The 27,410-nt window shown below is 41.2% G+C and overlaps 1 pseudogene; it reads right to left on the reverse strand.

Moving 5' to 3' along the window:
- Positions 1-1,691: 1,691 nt before the first annotated feature.
- On the reverse strand, positions 1,692-22,411 carry LOC119740226 (annotated as a pseudogene).
- Between the last annotated feature and the right edge of the window lie 4,999 nt (positions 22,412-27,410).

Consider the following 27,410-nt stretch of genomic DNA (forward strand, 5'->3'; position numbering starts at 1 on the left):
CCCTAATATTTGTATCTGGCATATAATTGCCTGTATATTCATTTTCTTTATAGCCTACTAAAATTTCATTCATTTCTTGACACAAAGAACAATATTATTATGCAAGTGACGACTGTGTAACGGGGAGTGTAACAGAGCGCATGTGCGTAAAATATAAACTGAAAGGCGTCACAGTGCGAAGAAACTTGACTATACGTACATTAAAAAAGGCCTGACAATACTTATATATGTTTGTACATCTACATGTATTAAATAAAACATCACAAAAATGGCAAGTGATATAAAAGAAACAGATCGCCATTCTCAATCTGTCAGTAAATGGTAGGCTTATATATCGTCACCGTCACCACGAAGTGACACTAACATCGAAAATCGATATTTTAAGATTTCGAGTTTTTTCCAGATTTGTGATTAATTACACACAGTGGCGTAGCCACGGGGGGCGTGGGGGGCGACAGCCCCCCCCCCCACCCCCCATTAAACCTTGTCGCCCCCCCCAGTCGCCCCCCACTGAGATTTTGAGTTTCTAAAAGAATTATCATTGATCTACATGACGCCCCCCCCCATGAAATGTTCCAGCCCCCCCAGCGCCCCCCCCCCCCCACTGAAAAATTCCTGGCTACGCCACTGATTACACATAATCTATCACCTCAAGAAGTTACTAAACACATAGTTAATTAGCTTTGTCAAAACATTAATTAACATTAATGAACGTTTGCAACTTAATGGGTGAAAACCGGAGAATGCGTTTTCACGAAGTGCACTATACCATTCTTTCGCGTATAAAGTGCCTGCACACTACGCGTCAAAAACGGGTTTTGCGTTTTCACGAAGTGACACAAATGTCACGTGATATGCGCGACTCACTTCTGGCGTTTTCACGAAGTAGCGCTAACCCATTAGCTAATACACATGATTAGCGTCACTTCGTGAAAACTCAAACACAGCGTAATCTGAATTTTGAGTTTTCACGAAGTGACCTTATGGTTAATTAGTTTGATAACTCATTAATATTATATGTTTTCAATAAAAATTAAAAAAACATTAACGTGACATTCAAGATCCCAGCTTTTAGGCAATGTAAAAAAAATATGAATTTTGAGGCTAAAACGATGTTCAGATCACCGTTTCAAAACATCGTCAACTTAAATCGCTTGTATCTCGAAACACACATTTTCCACTGCGCGGGGGTTAAGGTCACTTCGTGTTGTCGGTGACGATATAGCAGATGATAACGATGGATACTTATTATTTACCACCTAATTATATAAAGCCTAATGAATGTTCATAAACTACAGTGCTAGTCAAGAGGAAAAATCGCCCATTCCCACTGCCCTATCATAGGGCGCTGCAGTGGTGACCGCCACTTCTTTCACAAAAGCAAACGTCAAAATGCATTGTGGGTAACTCACCACTGTGATCAATGGACGCACAGGTACATTCGATGCGCACAATGTGCGCATGCGGAATTGTTGACCTCGGTCCATCGGTTAATTAAACAATTGAATGTAGTTAAGATAAGTTGTTTGCGGCAGCATCATGTGGTAAATCTCTTTTGTGGGTACATGTGGTTCTGAAAAGAACCGAAGGGGACTCAATGTTTCGGACGGTATGCTCTGCCCGTCGTCAGGAGATACGTACATGTACAGGTCCTGACGACGGGCAGAGCATAGTGTCCAAAACGTTGAGTTCCTTCCGGTTCTTTTCAGAACAAAACATACTCACAAAAGAGATTTACCATATGGTAACCACTTATCTTATTACCTTTTGACCATGCAAACCTTCAATCTCATAAGTCTAGAATGAATTTAGTAGGAAAAAAAAATAAAAATGATAGTGTGATGTGTTTAGAGCAATTTTCTAGTATAATACCTGTACGTAATTGTCTTTATAGTTAGTTATTCCTGCACTGAAAGTGGGGTAAGCTTGACACGTACACAATATACAAAATGGATAATAACAACCATACCAACTATTTATGCATATTACAGAAAAACCAAAGACCGAAATGTCCGCAGTGAGAGGAAAGTACAAGCCAGGGGTCTACGGAGAGCTTGCACAGTGCGCCCTCACATGAGGACATGTTGGTCTTTGTTCCTCTATAACATGAACTTTCTTTATCACCAATTCATAAATACCAGATACAGTTTAATTCCTATTGGTCGAGGGCAAGTTACGTGGGTGGTTTTAAATCGCTGTTTGAACACCGCTTAGAAGTGTTTAAAACCGGCCAATAATAAAGGTGGCCCCTCAATCAGGACACACATTAATCTGCTTTTGAAACTGTATTCTTCACAAAATTGAGTAGGTTTTGAAGTTCGAAAAAAATATACACAATTTGATAAAGCAAATCTAATTTTACATAGGTTTTACTTTTGAGGAACAGACCATGGCTTAGTAAAAGACCAAGCCCATACCCGGTATTAAACTAAATGCTTACAGCTGCTCCACTACACTATTATTCACTTATTTACATAACATAATGTTTGTTCGAGACTCGCACGCATGTCCTTAATTGTTGCTATAGGCCTACAAAGAAAATCCCATGTGTGATGGCCGCACCTTCATCTCGGCTTTCGGAAAGGAGTAGGACTGCAACTTCCAGGTGCCCCAGACAATGCCCCTTCCCAGGACGTCACTCGCCAAGTAGCCCGGGTAGGCCACGAAAGGACCGTTCAGATTAGAGAACTCGCAGCTGTCATACCACCAAGCACCCATTTTGTTCTGGGCACAATGCCTGCCAAGGTCGATGTCGTTGTCCTGGTCTTGGGTGGACCACACGACCCCGTTGTGTGGGCCCAGTGAGTCACCTATGGAAAAATGGCACAATAATTTTTTTTTTTAAAGAAAACTCTGCTAACAGGGACTGGGAACCAGACTAATTTGCTGGTCACAGTTTCCCGACTACATGAATTGACGGTGTGCTGTTTAAATAGATTGATCAGAAAGGGTTCTTTAGCAACTTCCCCAACTGTAAAAATATTCTGCGGTGATGAACGACTAAGCACCATTGGGTGGTCAGGCGAGCTGTCAAAATATAATTTCGGCTGATTTGACCGGTTTATACATGAGGTCCGATGCGCAAGGTACGTATTATTAAGGTTAGCCTTGGCCAAGGCGTTTGTCATTTTATATCCGTCCATTCGGTCGGCCGCATATCCTTGCTATGCAGCACATTAAAAATACAGCGCAAACAGCGACCTCATGCGGCCACAATTTATGCAAATCATTTGGATCTGATCAAACGCCTTGGTCCAATCGTCGGCAAAATTTTTTGCGCTAGATTTCTAGCGCACGACCTCATATGCGAATACAGATAATTAAGTGTAGGCGGGGCTAATATGTGGAGTGTCCAATCACACCTTGGTAAATCTCGACGTAATCAAATAATTTGCAGCTATTCGCCTTTTGCGGACGTGGTAGAAGCACATTTTTGGGTGCATTTTTTTGGCGCTTTGTGTGATGTGAGACATCGATACACAACGCGTGTGTATGTATTATGTACAGTGCATGTCTCGCCACATCGCTCGCTATATTATGCAAGTTTCGACGCAACGATCGACCAATAAGAAGACGACTTTTAAGGTCAGCTTACGCTATTAGCATAATGAGCACCGCCCCCAAAACCTCACATTGACGATTGGACCAAGGCGTTAGTCTAGAACCAAATTATTTGCATATAAAAAGTGGCCGTATGAGGTCGCTGTTCGCGCTGTATTTGTACACAAACTGCAAAGCGATCAGTCAGCGCGCGGCGCCCGAGCCCTAAATACCGCACGGACGAATAATGACGAACGCCTTCACCAAGGTTATATTAAGGTAGGGTGCAGGATGATTACCAATTTTCAGACTCGTGTGACTCATGACTATAATGCTATGTATCCGCAAGTGTCTATTATTATGTGAGCTGATTCGGGCGATATGCAAAAAAAACTGCGTCTTGACCTCGACATGATGACCTAAAGGTTACGTAACACTTTATTTTGAATAAAACTACATGTACACAGACATGTTCACGTTGGCGGGTGAAATTTTTGAAAATTAATTTCTCCAGGAGTTATTTCCCTTATAATGACCCAAGTATGTGCTAAAAATCGTTGTGATATGTTCAATACTCTTCGTTGAAATTGGAAAAATAGGCCTGGCTACGTGCATTTTTTGAAAGCTGTAACACTGGCGTTTGCAATATTTGTCAATCTTTTCAAGCCTCACGAATATTAAAAAGGTTTCTATCCATTATGGTGTGCAGTGAAAGTTTGGAGAAAACCTTCCTTAACGAGTTGTATTGATAAATATCACCCTTTTTGCCGGCTTCCATCGGTCGATACCGAGACCCACGTTTTCCATCCATTAGCTTTCCCAAATATCAGCGGACGCTTTGCCTTAGCAACCACATGACTGTTCAGCGTGCGCTTTCTATATAAGGTCTTGTCTTGGATATCCATAAATAAAACCCATAGACAAGACATCATTACTCTTTTTTACACTGTGAATTCCGAGCAATGCAACGATATGTTACGCGATGAGCCGGCCAATTACGGTCGTGTCTATAGGTTTTGTAAATCTATGCGCGACCCAGCCGTCCAATTAAAAAAAAAAAAAAACTGCATCGCAATCGTTAATCACAATCTTAGTCCAGATTTGGGAATGAAATGACGTCACGATTTAGTAAAGTCGACCCCGATTGGCTGATTTGTGCGGGGTTGCATAAATTTGCATTCTCAGACGTTGGACCGGAGACAGGGCTCCTTGGACAACGGGTAATCATTCAGACTACTCGTACGTGACTCGGACTCGAACTCGACCCTACGGACTCGGGACTCGATCAAAATGACCACAAATCACTTTTTTTCCAAATAATTACAAATAACATTCTGAAGACGATCCTCTCCTGAGCAAGGGATACAATGTGTACAGTGCAGATCTCAGAAGAGCTGTATCAAAGTACTGTACATGTAACACTGCGCATGCGGCTGGCCTGCTTCCGATGGAGAAATCCATGTGTCGAAACATAATCAGCGTCCGTCTTGATCGATATTGCGTAAATGGAAGATTTATAGTATTCGGTACCAGATTATCCTGTCCAGACACTGGTGCATTGCCTTATTTGACATGTTATACATGTATTTCCAGTTTATAAATCAGAGAAAAACTGTGAAAAAAGACCTTCGACCTTCCTGGCCATGAGCGTCGTAAGGGGGAGAAGACAATGGGGCCCTCCCCCCCCCCGGAAAAAAATAAAAAGAAAAGCGGTGTGAAGTAATATTGTTGTTAATTTATTGGTTGGGGTGGGGAAATGTTCCCCTGCCCACCCTCGAAAAAGTGAAAAATGCATAGAGAATATGCTCGAGATGTACAGGGATTTTTTTTAAGAGAAAATTTGCTCTGCACCCCTCTAGACAAAAATCCTGGCGACGCCCATGTGCATGACTCGGGACTCGGACCCGGGACTCGGTAAAAGTGACTCAGACTCAGAATCGGACTCAATGTTTGGTGAGTCGAATGCAAGTCTGCCAATTTCTAAATGGCAAAATAACAACTGATGACAATACTAGGCCTACTCACCGATTCCCAAACTTCCGGAGAATCCGCTCACTGAGAGACGGTACTTGTCAGCCTCGTTTGCTATCGAAAAATGCTCGTAGCTGCAAAATCAAGTTGAAAACATTTACATTTTCATTGAGTTCAGGCAAGCGTTCTTATTTCTAAGGCATGCAATCGTGTTTTTTTCTCTACAATCTAGCTTTGGGTGGATTCCAGCGTCGTGCATAACAGAATAATACTCGCTTTACTCCTATAAGTCAAGACTCATTCAGGTTTGGTTAATTTGGAGACAGAACCATCCGCCTTATCCGAGCTCTACGATTCATAGAGACGTTTTCTTAGATAGAAGCCTCTTGTAAAGACTACTATAGGTTTTCCCGGCCAATTTTACAAAAATAGCATTCAAATTCATCTTGATAGTGGCCACTTTGAAGCGAAGTAGCGCCCTGCTGTCATTCCCTTGGTCCGTATTAGATTGCAGGCGTTCAAATTCGCTTTAAGACCGGACATTTCTAGTTTGTTTGGTTTAAGGTTATTTGCATGAGATTCTTGTTTTCGTTTTCATTTCCGCGCATTCCATTTAGCACTTTTTTTCATGCGAGTCTTTTCATTTCTTTCACCTTTTCATTATTTCTGCTTCATGTCGTATTACATGTGTGTGTTTCTGGCCCCTCCTCTTGGCAGGTTTTGCCGACTGCCAGATCTCAGATATGTTGCTACAATTGACCTGGCAGTAGATATCTGTTTATGTCAACATTGTCTGCAAGTTCAAGATAGTCTTGGGCATCAAACGGCCACGGTCTAAAACGTTGAAATTCTCGTGTAACGCCCATGAGCTGGCATATTGATATTTCTAGTGCTTCAATCTTATAGTTTGCATGGTGATCAGAGTAGTGGCAAAGTCTTGTGGGAGACAGGTTTTTACGTCAATATTTCCAAATTGGAACAAAAGCACTCCATCTTATTCTAACAAACGACGGAACGACATGGACTTATTTCGAATTACTTTTCACCAATGCTCGCTTAATGGTGAATTCGAATGACCAAACTTACACAGCTGGAAGCTCCGGCTCGTTTATGAAATTTTAATTTGAATGTCCTATTGTTGAAATTGCATGATTAAAATGTGAAATCGCATGCTTCTAATGCGAAATTGATTGGTGTTTTTAGGTAATTGAAATTTGATCTCAGCGTGCACTCAAATTCGTGCGAAAATGGGTGATTGGTCGCCAATTTGGCCGCCAAATCTGTTAACTTGGCCGGGAAAACCTATAAAAACCTTCACACGTCTCAAGAGTAATACCATTTGTACTTCGGTTTCAATTTTTTCAAGCGTTAACACCCAAATCACGTAAATACAAGTTTCAGCGTGTTTACTTGGCATATCTTGTCACGAAGTCCCAGCTCTCCATCTTCACTGTCAGTTGATACGAAGACTGATTGGTCAAGAGATGCAGATCGTCGTTGCCAAACCAAAACTCGTCGGCTGGGTCGCCAAACCCTGCCTTGTAGTCCGCCCAGTAAAGATAGAAGTCTCTGCTGCCATCAACTCTACGTTGAATAACCTACGAGTGGTATAAACCTCAAGTCAGGGTGGGGTTTCTAAGTTTCAGTCAAGTTCTGGTATTCTTAGGTCTCAAGGTCTATTTTTCCAATTTAGTTCCGATTCTGAGGTGTAGGTTTAGCACTTGGTCTGGTTCTCCTCGTTTTGACTCTGGATTTGAGTCAAGGTTTGTCACTTTGTCTAGCTCTGATTGTGGTACTACTAGTTCTTAGTTTAGGTCTATATGGTTCTGATTCTGGTCCTGGCTCTCTTGCTCCTTAGTTTTGTTCTTTGAGCTTGAACGGGTTCTGCATTTAGTTCTATTTCTTGACTCGGGTTCCTGTCTAGCACTACGTCTGGCTCTGATTCTAGTTCAGGTTCTTGGTTTTGTTCTAGGTCTGCCACTCTTTGTCTAGTTTTGATTGCAATTGATCTTGTTTTGGTATAGGTCTAGCACTGGTGTGGTTCTGATTTTAGTTCTGTCTTTCTTAGTTTCTGGCTCTTTAGTTCTGGCATTCTTAGATTTGTTTCAGGTCTGGAGGTTAGTCTTGGTCTGATTCTGGTTGCGTTTCTCGGCTTGGGTCTAGGTCTAGGCTTTAAGGTTTGATACTGAGTTTCAGTCTAGGTTTCAGTCTAGATTGAGGTTTAAGTATGCCGGTTCTGAATTCGGTTCTTTTCCATGTCTCCTCGCCCAGAGCTGTGTCAAGCGAAGACTTACCGTCCAGCCTCCGCCGACATCATCCATATCACAGTACACCTGTATGGCCTGGGGCTTTCCCGTCACGTAGATATTGTATAATCCGCTGACAGTCTGTCCTTGTAACTTGTGGTCCCAGCAATCTTTAGGTACCGATTGAGCTGGAAACGTCGTTTAAAGGATGAAAGGGGTGGAATAACTATACGCTTTCGGATATATTACAGAGTGAACATCACGCAGGGAAGTATGTCATGCAGTCAAATGAAATTTGGCAAAGACACATGTTTTGGACTTAAGGTGATTAAATTTCAAAATTGAACAAAATATCAAAACATAATTCGTGCAATACGTAATTATAATGTGTCTCCTTCCTTTTGAACTACATTTCGTCTGTCTAATTATGCACATCAATTTTTTAAGCACAAGTCTTTCGGCCGTGCATCACCGCGAAGCACAAGTTTATAGGCTCTCAAAGCCCACCTTTTCGCGTGAAAAAGTACCTTCATATTCCTTTGCAGACAATTTCATTTGTACGAAATTTACTAGGAACTAAATAAAATGTACTGTATAGGTAAAATAAATCATTGATAAGGAGTTAGCCTTTTTGAGACATGACAGAAGAAATCGTGAGCGAGGATTCGTTTGGGTAAACTCGAGTCCTTGTAGGCTACTGTGCATGTATTTACCCAAGCCGAATAGCGCCATCCAGTTTTGTTTACAGTATCTCAACGGCTAATGAGATTGAGTTTACTCTCCCTGTTACCTATACTTCTTTGTGACCAGAGGCAAATAGCTTGCACTGACACACAATGTGATGACCAACAGCTGGATTTGAACGCAAGACCCAATAATCACAAGTCACAAATCCTGACTACCATGGACAATATACCCCTCTTTATCCAGAAAAGGCGGGTATACGTACAAGTAAAAACCAATGTTCTACAAATTAAACGCACTCTTTTTACCTGACACGGGGCGTAACTTCATCTCGGCAAACTTCAGTGATTGGGAGACGTACGGTCAGCCATGAGCCCCATATGACGCCCTGTGCGTTCTGGGGGACATTGGGGCCGTTTACAAATAGCCCGTTTAGGTTGCTGGACAGGCAGGCACTATACCACCAGCCGCTGAGGAACGACTGAGCGCAGTGTCGTGGTACGTCCACATCGTTGTCTTGATCCAATGTATAGAAGGCCATTCCGTTCTGATAATTCATCGAATCATCTGCAAAAGAAGATTGTGGGCATTATTAAGATCTATAGACCTTACTTAATTTTGAGCTCCCATTGCACGGACTTGCTTGTCGACAAGCTTGTCGATATTGTGAAGTACGTAGCCTATGGACCGTATTCACGAGAAAGCGTTTTGTCGTGTTCCCTTAATGTATTTTGTCAAATGTGAACTGTCAAATAGGATGGTGCCAGACTATTTAAACATTCTAGCCTCACTTTCATTTGTTTTTAAAATGTGGCTTAAAACTGGTATTAATTTGTGACATACTTTATGCCATTTTTCATTTCTCTTCGTATGCACCAAAAATACTTACTTTATTGTCAACTTCGCATCCAATAGGAATCCTGATTCAAATTAGCAGGTAAATGGATATTTATCGTGTAGTTGGTCTTGTTATTTCCAACGTGTATTACGTGTTCTCACGTTAGTTGTAATTATAACGTCCACACCTCAATAATAAACCTTTCCTTTCCAATTTGCTCATATTACTATGAATTGAGATACTGCATATATTGTAAAATTTAACCTTTCAACTTTGAAAAAAATAGAGTTTTCGTAACTCACGTCGTGATGAATTTATTACGTTTATACTCCAGACACCACGTACAAAAACAAACGCCGATGTAAAGTACAGGCAGGCACCAGACTTATCCTCAATTTAATACGTATCTAAAAAAAAGATACGCAAATGATCCAATACCAGGGTGAGAGAGCAGGTAGTGATGGCAGCGTAATGATCGACACCCTGGAAATGAGGTCGACTATAACTGCTCTTTGACATGCCGTTCGCGTAATTTGAAGGCTGCTTGCTCGCTAATTGGCACATAAAGACTGGAAGCCAATTTGGTTCGCCTAGCATCACGCGTGCTTTGTACTGTGTAGCGTTATATACTTTGAAAGGCCGCTCCAAGCAAATACCGAAGCCGAAGCAAATGTGACGTCATGAAACGTTGCCGGAGTTAAAAGGTGTTCAGTTTTTTGCGAACTTGCAGCAAGACTACTTGCCGTGATGTCGCGATAAGTATGAACCGGACTTATATTAACCGGATTGTTTGCTGTTGAGTCCCGTGTGCTGTTGGGTTAACTATACGCGTGGCCGCATCCTGACATCCTACTCATGTCAGCACATTACTGACAGACTCCCGTGCGGAGCAACTCCATCGGCTCCCCTGGCTCTGGTCCACAGACTCCGGTGCGGAGCAACTCTGTCGGCTCCACCGACTCCGCTCCTCAGACTCCCGTGTGGAACAACTGCACCGGCTCCACTCCATTGACACGTGTGCGGAGCAACAGCTGTAGACTCCCGTGAAGAGCAACGTTACTCAACCGGCCACCGGCTCCGCCCCATTGCCTTCCGTGCGGAGCCACTCCACCGGTTCCGCTCCATTGACTTTCGTGCGGAGTAACTGCACCGGCTCCGCTCCATTGACTCGTGCAGTGCGGAGCCGATCCACAGTCGGTATGAATGTATGTGTTACGGGGCTGTTTCCCACCGTGGGCCCTGTTACTTGTGTTGGTGCAGAAGACACAGGGTGTCTCCGGACGAAGCCCCACGCATGTTGCATCGACAACTCGGCAGTGTTCTAAATGGAACAGAGCGCCTGTTGTGCCGACGCGTGTACAGTGCGGGTCGATTCCCCATGAGACCCGGCACTAGGCGTACTGTCAAAATCATCCCGTGGCGTACCAAAACGAAGACCCACCACTGCCGCATCAACAGGCACAGCCCGACAACGCTCAGATTGGAACGGAACGTCTGCCACGCCGCCGTGTTCAGCGCGGAGCGGTTCCCCGTGGGACCTAGCATGTAGGCTTAACTGACTCCCCGAAACCCTGAAAAATTACAACTCCGAGTCATCCAACGTGACGAACGTTTTGCTGGCCATCTCACTGTATCTCATGGTGTATTCATGGCAAAAAAACACCTTAAAGTTCTACCTGTTTTTTTCTCCTTCAGACATCCCAACGCTGCCACCAAGGCACAATTGCAGAATACCCCGCCACTCGATCTATCCACCTCGTAGCCGGCTTCGAGGTCACGGTTGGTTGACCTCAATAAACATTCTCAGCGCTACTTGTATGTACTATGAGTCATGCGCTCCATTGCACTCCCACTCCGTATCCGCGTAGCCGCCAACAGGGTGGTTGGTTTGGACTTAGAATTTTTTTCAGCAACTCCCATTCCTTTTGTGTTGCTTCGTTCTCAAATAATGGACCCCCACATTCCTCAGTATCCGCGTAGCTGGCATGGACTTGAATTGTTTCTTTTTCCAGTGATTCCAACCTCGTAGCCAGAGAATTTAGGGGTGTATTTCCGAGTGGCGGGGTATTCTGCAATTACTCCGCCACCGGCATAACGTCAACCGGATCCTGGGTTGTCACACACCAGACGAAGGAAACCCACAGACACTATTCTTCAGGGTTTCGGGGCTCTAAGCCGTTTATTCTTGCCACTTTCTTACACGAGGCTCTTTCCAGTTTTACAACTCACAACAAAAAGACTTGTTCAAAAATGTCACACTACTGATTCGGCGCAGTCCAGCAACGGGTCTCCCTGGCCAAGCAGCAGGGGTCCAAACGCTACGGTTGTACCGTGGGTCCGTGCTGGCGCCCTCTGCCGGCGACCCGGCACCGACGTTACAGTTTCTCTTCATTTTGCCACGGATAAAGCTAACCCTAAAATGCCTCTAAGCCTGTTTTCTAGAGAGGGGAAAACACTGTGTGGACGTGAGAAAGTTCACACAACGTCGACGTCGCTGCTACTAGGGTTTATGTGGACCTCTTTTAAGGACAAACAGTGAATGTAATGCTTGTACACGTTTGTCAATGGTGTACATCGAGGTTTTCTTTTGTTCCTCTTCCTTTTCCTTTGTTTATACTTTATCCTTTTTCGCAACAGCTCTCATTGGTTTTGTACACGTTTTCCAACCTAGGAGTCCTCGATTTGGCTCCTGTTCTCCATCCACCGATGATGTTGCACGTGTGTGTCCCCGATTAACATCATAAACAAACGTAGTTGTAAACATTTTCAGTCGTAGACCCCTATTGTCCCTTTTTTGTTTGTACTAACTTTTTTAGGAAGACCTCCCATAAGTTTTGTACACGATCGTTAATCGTGGACCTTCGGTCAATCGTGGACCATATTGCACTCTATTGCCCAACGTACACACAATGTTGTCTAAAAGACCGTAGGGGTCACCGTAGCATGGTGAGTAGGAGTATATAATTATTTTACTGAATCTTTTGCCCACACAGAAGGGCCGATGTATGGCGCTTATTACACATTGTATGAACTTATGACTAGCTGAATGCGTACAAATTCGTATACGTCTTGCAACGAGACTCAGCGTGGATGCTGCGCTATGCTCCTTTCAGCGTCCAATAAGTGATGCCCTGCATTTCGACTGCTGATGAGGACGTTCAAAGGCAGTCTTGGTGAGTTGAGTGAATCAAGGGCGGATCCAAGGGGGGGGGCCAAAGGGGGCCATGGCCCCCCCCCCAAAAAAAAAAAAAACGAGACAAATTTTTTTTTTAATGTGACATCGCAATAAAGGCAGGCAATGAGTACACCACCATCTTTTCCTCAAAAAAACATTGGTTAAAGTGGTCAGAAATTGCCTCAGATCGCACCACAGAGCATCTAGAATCCAACAAATTTTCGGGGCCCTTAAGCGGGCCCCGAACCCCACGCCGTAATTTTTTTGACCCACTTTTTGGGGGGGTCCAAAAAATGTTGTGGCCCCCCCAAAAAAAATTGTGTTCTGGATCCGCCCTTGGAGTGAATGATAGAGTCTGACGTGACAATTAAGGGCCGGTCCGTCTCAATAATATATATCCGGGACGAGTTTCGGACAAGTTGCAGACTTGTATCGTGTACAAGTTGCGGACATTGTATCGGGTATAAGTTGCAGGATTCTCAACAAATTCCCCGCAATCTTCCTGCAATTAGGTATTGCGTCGTAGAGCTGACAAACTGGCGAATCGACCACTTTGGCGATTTTGAGATTTTGTTATTTTTGTGGTTTTAAAGGCTGCTCTTTCAAGTATTTATTCCAAAATTCTTAATTCTTGTCTGGATTTTGAGATTCGGAGTCCCTCCTGTGACGAATTAGTCATAACAAACAATAGGCCTACAGAATTTTAAATAGTGTCGAATACGAAATTTTAATGGTAACCATCTAATGTAAGGTGTGCTTCAAAGTACCAACGCATATACTACTGTGGTTATCAAAACGTCACGTGACTTTTTAAGACTCAATTCATTTTCTACTCATCTATTAAGATCAAAATAATATTGCACGCTACATGTAGAATGCATACAATTTTCACTAAAAATTAAAAAGAACTACATGTAGTTTTGCGATATGTGTTTATTTGATCGTAAAAGTATTCGTCAGTTTTTCACGGCAGTTTCACGCATAAAAAAGTACGCCCTCTGTTGGCGAGATGGAGTTAGTGGTAATACCACGTGACAACCTAGCACGATGTAAATAAACCTTACGCGCAGCAATCCCTTTGTTTCGTTTGTGGATTGAAATACCCCGCGAAAGATATAAAAATTGATTGGTTTATTAAAATGAATACGCAACAGATTACCAAATAAGGCTTTACAAACCATCAATGAAGCTATGTACGGTCGACAGTTGCCATCTAGCGTGCACAAATTATGATAACGTGTGTTTTATTATGCAGCGTGTGACTTGTGACCTGGTACGATTTAGCATTTTCGTGCCGTCATTTCCACTTCGAGAAAACATCATTTATAAAGTAAAATGCAGTTTTGTGACGCATACTTAGTCAATCTGTCAATAAATGAGTTATCTAGGTTCACGTTGATATGGACGAAAGGTTTGGGTCGACATGCTTTCGTGAGATTTTAGCCAATATTGAGGGTGAATAAAACAGGAATTCGTCAAGTCGCAACGTACGAAGTGTACATGCAGTGTCATGGCGTGACGAGTGGGGACCTTCGTGGCCATGTTTTGGCATGATTTCGGAGATTCAGACGGAAATCTCAAAGGTAAGCCTACAGATTATGTATTTACTCTGCTCAGAAGATGTAGTTTTTGTAGTTTCTCCTTGTTTTTAGCCTGCGACACAAGGATTTTGTGTACGTACGCCGCGCCATGACAGGAAGTTATTACACTAATGTCGTACATGAAACAGTCGTAGCGTAGGCGCCTTGAGCTATCCCACAGCACGCACTTTTGGACGACGCAACGACTCGTGTATGAAGAAGACTTTCATCTAAGAAATATTTCTGCCCAGTGTGCCTTGCTAGTTGCAATTACCCAGAAAATCGTATTCGTAATAAATAATCACAATGCATTCCTTAATCCTAACAGTAACAGTCCTGAATCCTCCAATTTCATTATGATTTTTAAATTTCATGTAAATTTTAGTCAGCGTGGTCAGGATTTGCTGGCAATGGCATGCATCATGCAGGAACATGAATGATGATGGAGGAATGGAGGTCATTCTTTGCAGGCAGGAGCCTGACATTGTTCTTGAAAACTTCTCAAGGAAACTGTGTACTGTACATGTATGTTCTAAATGCGTAAACAAAGGATTTGACATGTAGGCCCTACATGTAGGTTACATTGCCAGGGCCGTCAATACATTAGGCTATTTCTTTTTTGCCCTCACTCAGTCATATAATTGTACTTTTTTTTTTGTAGAGTATTTTTTCCATTAATTTCAAATTTGACCTGGGACTAAAATGACTTGAGACTTACCCCCTTAGTTGACATTGGACCGACTTTTATACATTTGTACCTGGGACCAAGTTGACCTGGAAGTGGAACTGAGTTGGCTATGCTGTCTCAGACGGTCAGACCCGTCTGTTAGGGACCGAGTCGGTAACAGTCTTGTGGTTGTTGGGTACGGAGTTTACTCGAAACCCATGTAATGCATGCTCTTGTTCTTGTTGTGTACAAATACAAACGTCACGTAACTGTACATGAACTTGAATGTGTACTTTAATTTGCCATGTAGACCTATTATTGGTTGTCTCTCGGACGGTGTGGAGGAGGTTTGCCTACAGTTCTTCTTATGCGGAGTGTACGGCATTCCACCATGACACGCAGATGACGTACCCTGCCCTGACGAAGGATACCTTCAGAAAATTTGACAATTTACATCGGTGAGCATCTTGATATTATTTTACTTAGAAATTGATCATGGCATGTATGTACATGCATGTACATACATCATGTACAAGTACATGTTTTCATGTACATTGTACATGTATGTCTGTGCCTATAGAAAAAGATAAAATATGAAACTTTCTTATCTTCTATAGTTTTTAACACTCATATTCAATGCAAGAAAAATCCCAGCAAAGGCACAGACAACAATCTTGAAAATAACCTGGCAATAATTTTCAACAGAGACTTTTGAGACGCTTCCTTTTACCTGTCCTTTTCATTTTTTACGTCACATTTAACCTAATGTGCACATGTTCAAATTGACGTCAACACCAGAAAAGGACTGGTGTATTTGCTGCCACCATGCATCTCAAAGTATCCCTTTGACTTTGTTCCATTTGTTATATTCTTGTTGTGCTTTCAGGTTTTGAAGAGTTTCTTCCTATTTCTGGATTGAAGATGGCAACGACATGCATGGCCGGGTATAATGGACGAGCTTTGGATTCCTCCGCATCTGATCTGTACTACCCACCCATTGCGATTGAACTCCGTATCAGTTCCTGACCATGCCATGACATGGCCATGTTCATTCAAACAGCCCAACCCCCACTCTGAACCTTTCTAAATAGTCCATGGTGTGGAGTACATGTACAAATATTTTTAGTGTGATCTGAATTGGGAGTGGTAGGTGTAGTCTGTTCGCTGCCTCCCTGTCCCAGATGCTTGAATAACATAGTTGACGTAAACATTTCATAATGAATATCTTACTTGGTTTGGTTGTGAAATAAAGAATGCGTTTATTGCCAAACAAAAACCTATTTGTTATTGTTTTGTTTAAGCTATAGATCCAATTAATTGTCAGTAACTTCCCCCAGAAAATTAAGAGGATAGAGTGTCTAGCTATACTGATGGCAAATTCATGCTTGGTTTTGGATTGTGCTGCTTTAATATGCTGTACAACACTCACTCACTGTACACTAAACATTTGTGAATTTCGGATTGTGTGTTTATTTTGTCCACAGTGAGTGTTTTCATCCAAAAACAGATATAGATGGTTCTTTATTTCTATGTAATCTGTTTTGCATTTTATGCATTTTTTTTTCAATGTCTTGCGATCGTCCCGAATGCGATGGTTTTACGTACGTACACATGTATAATGTACATGTGTACACGTTGTACGGCGCTTTTGTGTACACAACACACGCGGCGCTAGGCCAGTTGGTACCCGCGCGCCAGTTTGCATGTATTAGTGGGATACTAGATCGTAAACCAGCGATGCAGCAGCCCGAATTCTCAGCGAAGCTTTGGAATTGTAGTCTGACTTTCAACGTCTATATTATATTTTAAAATGTCGACCCGACCAAGAAAAAGTATGATTTGGCTATTTTCATAACTGAATAATGGTATCAACATAAAGATTTCTTCTGAAAAACTGCGTTTCGCTTTTATTGAAGGCTTTTAAAAGTCTTCGATACATTGCAAAAATGTTGGCGAAATTCCCCTTAAACAAGGTCATTGCCTGTCATTTATGATAATAAAACATATTTCTAAAGTGTCTACTGATTTTGACATTATTTGGGACGAAACATCAATGTTTTGTTCTGTATGTGGACGGCGCCATGTTGTGTGACGTCACTGGCATCATTGGAGTTCACAAATACAGCACTAACGCATTACAGAACCTTTTTGTGTGTACGCGCTATGCATGTGGAACTGCCGTGTTGTCAAATAACAAAATCTCCAATAGCCAGTCGTTCTGTTTGTTCACAAGTTCACAACTCACTTTCGCGCGCGCACTGTATACATCGCGCACGCGAAAAGTTGTAATCAGACAAACTGACGCATACAAACACTGTGAACAACAATCAGCTATGGGAGATTTTGTAATCTGACAAACTGACGAATACGTTTACGATCAAATTAAAACAAATCGTATAACTTATCTGATGAAATAAGTTTATCTGAAGGATACTACGTTTCCTATTTCAATTCGAATATACACCAAAAAGGGTTATTATCGAAACATTAAGGGTTTTCGCTTTAATATTCGTCGGTATGTCAGCTTTGCGAATTTGGTGAGTCAAGCAGGTTGCTTATGAAACATTCCTTGGAACATGCCCGGGACAAATACAGAGCTTCTTCCGGACAAAGTGAATGATTCTGCCTGCACTTTCTCCGGAAATCGTCCCGGATGTGGATTGAGGTGGGCCCTAAGAGCTCATGGCAAATCCCTTCACAATTCAAGGCACACAAGCAATGAATGCACAAACCTGCTACATAGGAGCCGTAGAACAGGCCAACGGTCAACCGGTATTTGTTAGCTTCGTCAGCCACGGTGAAGAAACCGTACTTGGTGTAAGTAGTCTGCGAATAGTAAGACTGCAGCTCGATCTGCAGCAAATAGTCCTGCTGGGTCGTGAGCTCATGGAGGGCGTCGTTGCCCAGCAAAAAGTTGACGGAGAGGTCACCAAAGCCAGCTTTGTAGCTGGCCCAGTTCTGGTTAAAATCTTGAGTGTCATCAATGCGCCTTTGAAATACCTGATGGGAATTCGAAAAGATGGCAAAAAGCTGTCTTTATAGCAATTATTGTATATACATTTATTTATGAAACTTTTAATAATTTAAACTGAAAACCCCTTCCTTTTAATTCCAGCTTCGCCCCGAAAAAGGACAAGACCCAGGATGATTTTTAGCCTGTTTTTGTAGGATCTTACACAACCAACATCAAACTGCCAACACTTGAACACCTTTTGGTGAAAATTGCAGGTGCCATGGTGCTAAAATGTTTTATCTCACGTCTACGTCTATTCAAACTATGAAAAACGGAAAACGAATGTTACAAACAAAACCCTCAACACCCAACATCTCATTGATGGGTTTTGTTAAACCAGTGACCCAGGGCATTTGCGTATCAAGAGGGTGGGCAGGTGGCACAAATTGCCCCCCCCCCCACTCCATGCAGATTTTTGTGAAAGATATTTGTTCAGAAACTATTTTCATCAACGGTTACAGAGCTTTGACATAAAACAAATTTACAAGCCAAGCTCCAAAACCCTTACAATGCGACGTGAAAAGCGCTGTATATTTTCCGGTATGCACATTAGTGGTCAGTTTTGAAGTGCGCCCCCATTTGGAAGATAGGTCCCCCGGCTGCGTAATTTTTATTCCTAGGAGGGTTAGGGGCAATGTCATGAATAATTCACGTTTATCCATGAGAACGGACAATGACATCAACAGCATTGTTGTTAGTTACTCAAATAGTTACAATACATTAAAGCATTTTAAAGAACGGTTGTCGTCGAGCTACCACACAGTAGCCTAGTGGATGGCGAGATGAGCTATGGATACAAAGATCCCTGGTTCGAATCCACCTCGTCGCTGCTCATTTTCATCAGCTATTTTTCTTCTCCAAATTTATCACTGAGATAATTTTAAATTAAGGGAAAAATAGAACGAGAACCTAAGTCTTGCAATGATTCAAAGGAAAAACTGAATTATTCATGACATTGCCCCTAACCCTCCTAGGGAAAAAAATTACGCCCCCGGCTTTTTGTTTTTACGGAGGTCAAGAGTCCGGAAAAAAAAACATGTCTACATTTCGTTGCCCCCCCCCCCCCCGACAACAAAAGCTGGATACGCCACTGACCCCGGGTCACCACTTCCGCCTGCGCATGTCATGCGCACGAAACGTACAATGATTATAGTGGTAAGGTACCAACAATGCTGGACATCTTCGCTTTCTTCCCCAATTTAGCTGAGATTAGCGGTCACCGCTGCCCTCAAGTGGACGGGCGGTAATGTGAGAAAGCTCTACTCACTGTCCATCCTCCGCCATCCGTGTCCATGTCGCAATAGACTTGCAAAGGTCCGTTGTGCGTGGCAGGATACACGGCGTACTCGCCACTGGGAAGTAAGGGTGAACTGGCGTGTATGTCCCAACAGTCCACGGGAGGTTTTTCTGAAGCAAAATGAAAGTCACACTATCTCCAATATGTGATTCATAAACAACTTTTTGTAACAGTTTCATCTGGTCTGAACAACTGTTTTTATCAGTCCCCTTTAAAGGGAATGTACATTATTGGCTTTCGCTGTAATTTTCAGAAATGAACTATTTGGGGGTTAGTATAATAGATCAAATATTGTTACACTGACATGTTAAAAGTCTTGTGTTCGAAAATGCTGGAAAACCAAGAAAAACGAAAATGTTCAAGTAGTGTGGTTCCCTGACTCCACAAAAAATGCCGGAAAGTTGTAAGGTAAGGGAACCAGTCTAGCTGGCCTGCACCCGTTCATGAACATGGAACCAATAAGCAAACAAAATTTTGACTGAAAAAAAACCGGTAAATTTGGATCAGTATAGTTGAAAAAAAAATTAGGTTTTTCCAACGGTGGTCGGCCAACCACCGTTGAAAATGTATACAAATGTACCATTTTTCTTGAAAATCGGCCGATCAGCGTTGGAAAAAAACTGGCTTTTTTTTTCAAATACTGGCCCCAATTGACCATCGCACTTGTTTGCAATCGATTACAAACCTATGAACGGGTACGAGCCAGCTAGACTGGATCCCTGACCTTACAATTCCCCAATGTATGTAAACTGCTCTGTTTCTTCTTAATATATGGAGTCAGGGAACCAGACTACAGGAAAATGATTGTTTTTCTTGGTTTTTATAGCATTTTCCAACCCAAAACCTCAAAAAAGTGTAACTATATTTGCTATATATTTCCAACCCCCCAATTCCATCCATTTCTGAAAATTACAGTAAAAGCAAATGATGTATATTCCCTTTAAGGTAGCAAGTCCTACGAACATCACAACAACATCGCTAATCATCATTTTCCAAGAAATGCATTTATTAATGCACTATAGGGTCTAATATGGTTTCTCATTCTGGGTCACTGGCGGATATGATTATATCACATATTTCGATTTTAACGATTCGTTCACTCTCAAAAGTTGTTTTGAACAAATGATTTCTTCATTAAAACACATCAGTTCATAATTAATGATGCTCTTTGCGTACAATATACAGTATTTCATATTGTTTCCAGTATTGATTTACTGGAGTGCGGTATCATGTTTTAATTAATTGTCTGTACGTCAGCGGAGCCATGGTTCATGCGCTTGGCAGCGGTCTTCTCGGGAAAAATCGTTATAGCGTGTCTTCGAATAAAGCGAGTTATATGGATTAAGAATCGACTAATTTGTTTGGTGGGCCAACATTATTGGCTCGCGACCTTGCAGTTAAGGCCTGTTACGAAAGGCTGGTATGCTGTTTAAAATAATTATTAAAAAAATAGGAGACACTATTATACAACACATTTTGTTGACTCTGAAAGCGGTTTAGACCCATTACGAAAGGTTGCCTTTACAATTAAAACACAAATATTACACAACACATTTTATTGACTGTGATAGGCCTCACCATTACCACAACAAGCACAGAGATGTTTATCAGTAATCATCATCCTTAATATCGCCATCATCGTCAACATCACTATCACCATCATCATCATTGCTTCAAAAATCATTTTAAATCGTTGATATGGTGCACCATGAAACTGCTGGTTGGTAAAATAAAAGGTAAAGACCATTATCATGTTGCGGCCATCTTGATTTTTACCCATTCAAATCAACGTTACGGTAATCAAAGTGAGGCTGGAAGGAAAAATTGCTAGTTCCTTTTTGCACCAAAAAAAAAACATTATCATATAGTACTGTTATTAGATACAGGAAACATGACTGAAATGGTGGCAGCATGATAAAGGTCTATAGTGTCAATTCTCAAGTAGGCCTATATATCAATAATTACCCTGTTGTGACGACTTCGGTGGTTGGCACTGAAGTCGTAGCTTGTGTGGTGGCAGGTTGAATGTTTGTTGGCTGGATGGTCGTCGGTTGATTGGTTGTCGGTTGATTGGTTGTTGGTTGATTGGTTGTTGGCTGATTGGTTGTCGGTTGGTTGGTCGTTGGTTGATTGGTTGTTGGCTGCTTGGTTGTTTGCTGCTTGGTCGTTGGTTGATTGGTCGTTGGATGATTGGTTGTTGGCTGATTGGTTGTTGGCTGATTGGTTGTTGGCCGATTGGTTGTTGGCCGATTGGTTGTTGGTTGATTGGTTGTCGGTTGATTGGTTGTCGGTTGATTGGTTGTTGGCTGCTTGGTTGTTGGCTACTTGGTTGTTGGCTGATTGGTTGTCGGCTGATTGGTTGTTGGCTGATTGGTTGTCGGTTGATTGGTAGTTAGTTGTTTGGTCGTTAACAGGGGTGTTGTTCCCATTGTGGACCGACCTTCAGAGATTATCTGTAAAATATGTTAAGAAAGAGCATTTCAGAGGAATCACTGATTATGTGGGAGGCTTCTCACGAGTCTGGTTGCCCATAACAATTCAAGAATTATTAGCTAGTGTAGGTTAAAGGTGTTGTGTACCATTTGCAAACATTTAACACGAAACTGCTAATATAGGTCTTCCCAGCCAATTTCGCAAAGTTAGTATTCAAATTCATCTTGATAATGGCTAATTTGATGCGAATAAGCTCCCTGCTGTCATTCCCGTGGTTCATATAGGTTTGCAGACATTCAATTTCGTTTCAGACCTGACGTTGTCATGTTAAGGGGATGTTGAAAACATCTTAAATTGAAGTTATGTCATTCAACATCATTAAATTTAGCAGTCTGTTTGGCTCAGAGTTATTTGCATAAGAATCGTGTTTTCGTTTTAATCTCTACGCATTTCTATGTAGTACTTCCTGCATTCAAAATGGTAAACGAAGGCAACACTGCAAAAAATGTGTTTAGCAATTAAACACTTTTCTAAATACTTTCTTGCTATCAGTTTGTAAACATGTTTTAATACTAAACATGTTTAGAGTAAGGATGGACAGTGTTTAGCAATTGAACATTAATGTTTAGGAATTGAATAGCTTCTAAACATGTTTACAAAGTGATAGCAATATTATGTTTAATTGCTAAACACAGTTTTTAGAGTGAAGATGCAATTTTTTTTTCTAATTGGTTTTATTCTAGTTTGTTCATGTTCAAAAAGATATTTTAGCTATCTTTAATCTAAATAGAAAATCAAACATGGTACATGAAATTCGACCTATAAACCATAAACTTAGGCAAAATTTTACCAAGTAGATAATTTGCTCTTTTTTACGGTGTTACCATACATGTACGTTATTACCTTTTGATCTTTTAGTTTTTAGTTGCGATCGGGCCATTTTTATGTCTCTAACTTTTTTCTCCATTATCTTAATCTTTAACATGCTTCATGTCAGTAACATATGCTTCTTTTATACAGGTTCAATAATTTAAATGAGCGTACTTTAAAATGTGATTGCCGTATTTTGCCGTGATTGCCGTATTGCTCGAAAAACGAAATTGAATGTTCTTTTGTGTAAATTGAACAATGATATTAAACTGTATTCAAATCTACGCAGAAACTAATCCGGGTGACTTGTTCAATTTGAACGGGAAACAAATATTTAATATTGGTTGACTGCTGTGATGTAGGATATGACGTTTTGAACACCCAACTGTCACGTAAATATTGTACGAAAATGTATAAGAAAAGGCATATATTTTCATTTGAGAAACGGCTAAGTAAAGTTGTAAATTTGCAAAGTAATTGTGCCATTTGAGGGGTTTCTCAATTTCCCGCTCCATTATTTTGTAGGAATGGAGTGATGGAAGCATTACACCATCCGAAAGAATGGAAAGGTATCGCCTCCAACACTCCATTTGTGCAAAATAATGGAGTGCTAGGACAATGGGGTGACGTAACGAATGGAGTTTAAACTGTTACTAATATCCGCCTTCGCACTGGGTTACGGGGGGATTTCTACACTATTCTGTAATATGGTGCTGATATTTGTCGGATTTGAACAGTGCCCCCATTAAAAGTATGGCACAAGCCCCCCCCCCTTCCTTGAACCTTCCTTGAGAATAGTGTCGAAAGCCAAAAATATTATAAACTTTGAGCCTTTGAGAATAAACAAGTTTTATAACAAGAATACTTTTTGACTCATATTTTCATTCTGCTTGTCTTTGTTGCCTCGGCGTTCTTAAAACTTATCATTTAAACGGACCTCCTTAATGGTGTGCCGCTATAAGTAAAGAAGAGTTACCATTTTACGGTCAAGTGCGGTTTGAACCAAACCATTGCTGGAAACTGTTTTTTGTTCTTCATATACTACCTTCGTTATAAGGGTTGCGTCCCACACAGCTATTGACTTCGTGCAGCTGCAGCCACGGTTACGTTAGATACAGGAGAGCGTGTTAGCTGGGTGGGGGAGGGCACGTCCCCCTAGTCCCCCCCCCCCCCCACTGGAATTTAATAAGTCCTATAATAGATTATTCAGGTTCAACAGAAATTGGGCGCACCCCAATGTAGCATCCAGCCCCCCCCCCCCCCATTCCCACTAGCCAACCTATGGTGAAGACCATAACCATCTCGTTAGGTCTTTGTAATATCTAACAGTGATGCCTTATGGAAAAAAAAATTGGGTAAGTGTCCAGTGTAAGTCGATATTTTGCAGTGTATTTATCATTCCTTGGGTGTGAATTTGTCGGTGCTGCTGCCTCTTTACTTCCTTTGATTGTTTTCAAAAGATGTCAAATATTGTTTACCTATGTTTAAATTCTCTTTGCTTGGTTATCTGTCGTTTTTTGTTTTATTTGTGTTAACATATTTTCTTATTTATTGGTTGTTTATAAGTGGTGTCGGTAATGTTCTTTGTTTTCAGAATTTTTATATTTTTAAATTTACCTTTAATATTTATCAACATTTTTTTATTTACCTGTTACTTTATAACGTATTTTTTGTATTTTTGTATTTTCCTTATGTGCATTTTGAAATAGCTTTGTATTATTTCAAGTAATTTATTATTTTCTAAGTGTATTTCAAAAAAACTTTTAAGGTGAGCAACGTAATGGAATATGCGCTATAAAAATAATGAATTATTAATTATTATTATTATGGAACCCTGACTACGCCGCTGAGTACAAATTGTATTGTGTAAATTTTTTTCCGGAGTTTAGGCACAGTGACCCATTTTGTTGTAAGCACGACAGATATGACGAGCTTTATTTTGTCGAAATGTTCTTTGTTTTCAGAACAGCGTTGTTGCGAATGGTACACAATACAGGGTGAGTAGAAAAAAAACAATGGCAGGACCAATTTGTGAATGTTTTGCCTGTAGCACTGCAAAAATCTAGGATATGAAAGCGCATTTAATGGGATTTCTTTTAGTACAATAACCATTCAAAGCACTTGTGTACTTGTTAATGTAGTGAGACGTCTTTTACGAGGCACCGTACAATATTGGCACACAGCCCAGAAAAATGCATACAAACGAGTGCCGTTAACGCGCGAATATCATCCCTTTTCTGCCTGCACACCAAAGTGTGCAATTTGGAGGCCTAGTTCACAACAGCCGTACACTGGCCAGGCGTTCGGGGAACCGGTGAATCTTAGGAACCTCACTTTGAATCTGGGAACTTTAGAAATACAACCTTTGTGATTTAATATATTTTATCATTGGTAACTGTGTCACAATTTATAGAACTAGAAACTGATCTATTATCTTATCAATACTTTTTGTAACAGTTGTTTTTGTGAGTTCAAATTGAGATCATGTGTTAATTTAAACTGTTGTAATCGATTTTTGTGAACAAGTTCATGAAACCAAGCATAATTTGACTCCTGCTTTGATTTGCTTCTGTTTTTTCTTGATTTGTCCTTGGCGTCCTTAAATCTAATCATTTGAGCGGACCTCCTTACTGGCGTACCGCTACAAAAGTGGCGTCGTAGACAGGATTCGTCACAACTTATTGACCTACTGGGCTTAAAGTATTTTTCTTCCATGTCTATTCTACCGCTACAAAAGTGGCGTCGTAGACAGGATGCCTTGGACAATGTAGGATAAACAGTTTCCTTAATTGTAAATTATTAAGTTCCCCAACGCCTGTTCCTCGCTGTGGCCGACCATGTATCATGGAGCGTCGTACAAGATGGGATTTGCTGTTGTTGTTACCATGCAACATGTTTCTCCTCATTCACCAGGCTGTGATGCGCTATTTCACTTGTGGAGGGACAGGATCATCTCTTCCATGTTGTATTATTGACTGGGCTGCATTTTTTTGTATTACTGTCAGCAGGTTCAGTATTGGTCACTTGTAGTTTTAACCTACATACTTTTGTGCAATTTTATCTTCCATGTGAAGTGTATTTTGACTTTGGTATCCATTCTTTTGTAGATCTGCATTTGTACAGATTAAGCCATTTGGCCTACGTGTAGCTGGGATACATTTTATTAAGGTCAAATTTGTGTGCACAGTTGGTTTGTATGTAGAGTATGGCCTGATTGTATTTTTGCTGACTTAATTTGTAGACCCTAGTATATTTTGACATATTGATATGTGAAGTTTGACGTGCATTTGATGATGTGCATTTAATATTTTGTCTGTGCATTTTTGTCTATATTTAACATGATTCAGTCTGTATTAAGGCTGTAATTTTTGGTTGGATTTTGTGTGTACAAGTTATGTCATTGTATCCCTTGCAGGATTGACAATAGGCTGTATTGTGACACTGTTATATCTGTGTAGGTACAGATTTTTGGTGAAATTTATGAAGCCTTGTATTTTCATGTACACTGTAGGCCGTAGGTGGTCATTTATATCACAACCATGGTTTTGCCAGACAGTATTGTGTCACATCAGTTTTTAGCACAAACTATTGTCAATGTTTTTTCAAATTTATTGGAGGATGGTCATGATGAGGTCCACTCACTTAATAAACGGTGACTGCTCTATGTTCCGACAACCTTATGTTCCAACACCCCTATGTCCCGACAACCCGCACATAAGACTGTGTACTCCTGGTTAGGGTTAGGGTTAGGGTTAGGGTTAGGGTTAGGGTTAGGGTTAAGGTTAGGAATAGGAACATGTGCAGTCGGAACATAGGGGTGTCGGAACACATAGGTGTAACCAAATAAACAGCCTTTTGAATCTGTTGATTCCATATTTAAGCTAAGTGTAGCTAAGTCAATAGAGACAGCACGCAATGAGCATGCTGCTATTGTACTCAAGTTTGTTGAAGACCAACAGGTCAAGAACCTAGAAAGTTTGTCTTCTGATAATGGTGTCCCAGTTGGTGATATTCCCAGTGAAATTAGTGTGACAAATGTTGATTCTGAGCCAGTAGTTATTGTCCCTGCACATGGGCGTCGCAAGGATTTTTTCTAGAGGGGGGCAAAAAAAAATTTGGCCAACAAATTCTTGTATTTCTCAACACTTTCTCGATTTATCAGTTTTAGAGAGGGGCAGGGACATTTTGCCCCCCACCCCCAACTCATTAAATTTACACCACTTTGTCTTCGCGCCTCTTTTTTCTTTCTTTCTTTTTTCTTCCTTTTTTTTTTTTGTTGCTTTTCCGGGGGGGGGGGGGCAAGTGCCCCCCCCCCCTTGCCCCCCCCCCCTCGCGACGCCCATGTCCCTGCATGTACTGATGTAGCAGATGTACTAAAGGAAGAGGTGTCCGAACAGATTTTGATAAAACCTGTTGATGGTATTGTGGAAGTTTCTGATCACCATGAGGTTGTTGATGAAAGGCCTGCTTTAGAGCCCAATGTTGTGTTTGCACCCGTTTGTGATGACTTGGAAAATAAGTCGATATTAAGTTGCAAGCCGCAGGAGTGTGTTGTATCTCCTGGTTATTCTTCATCATATGCTTTACTGCCTCCTTTTGAGAAAAGGCTCAATTTAGTTTTGGAATGTCACCCATCACTGCAAGTGCCAAACGCCATGGCAGGAGAAAAAGTAGGGAAATACTGGGTACCCCTCACATTTCATCTTTGTGAATTTGAGATATGGCCAACAGTGTTGCCAGATCAGAGACGGGCAAAACGCCACATGATGAAAAGGAAACATGTTGGTCTCTGGCCAAATGCCATTACATTGTGTCCAATGACATCTTATTTTGACCAAAACAAGTTTTGTTTGTTATCAGTTTATATATATGATATATATGTAAATTTCACTGGCTAATGTAAACCCTTGACATTGCCATTTTGTGCATACTTGGCCGAATCAAGGCGTAAATAATGTTCAATGGATCTTGATATAATGCCATGTTGATTCTACATGTTTTCTATAGATTTGACATAATTGTACGTCGGTCGCCCTATTAGTTCATAATCAGACCATTCGAGGGCGCATGGTTTTAAAGTAGGGAACATGTAGTGA

This window comes from Patiria miniata, unplaced genomic scaffold (assembly GCF_015706575.1).
Source record: "Patiria miniata isolate m_02_andy unplaced genomic scaffold, ASM1570657v1 HiC_scaffold_10, whole genome shotgun sequence".
NCBI classification, from domain to species: Eukaryota; Metazoa; Echinodermata; class Asteroidea; order Valvatida; family Asterinidae; genus Patiria; species Patiria miniata.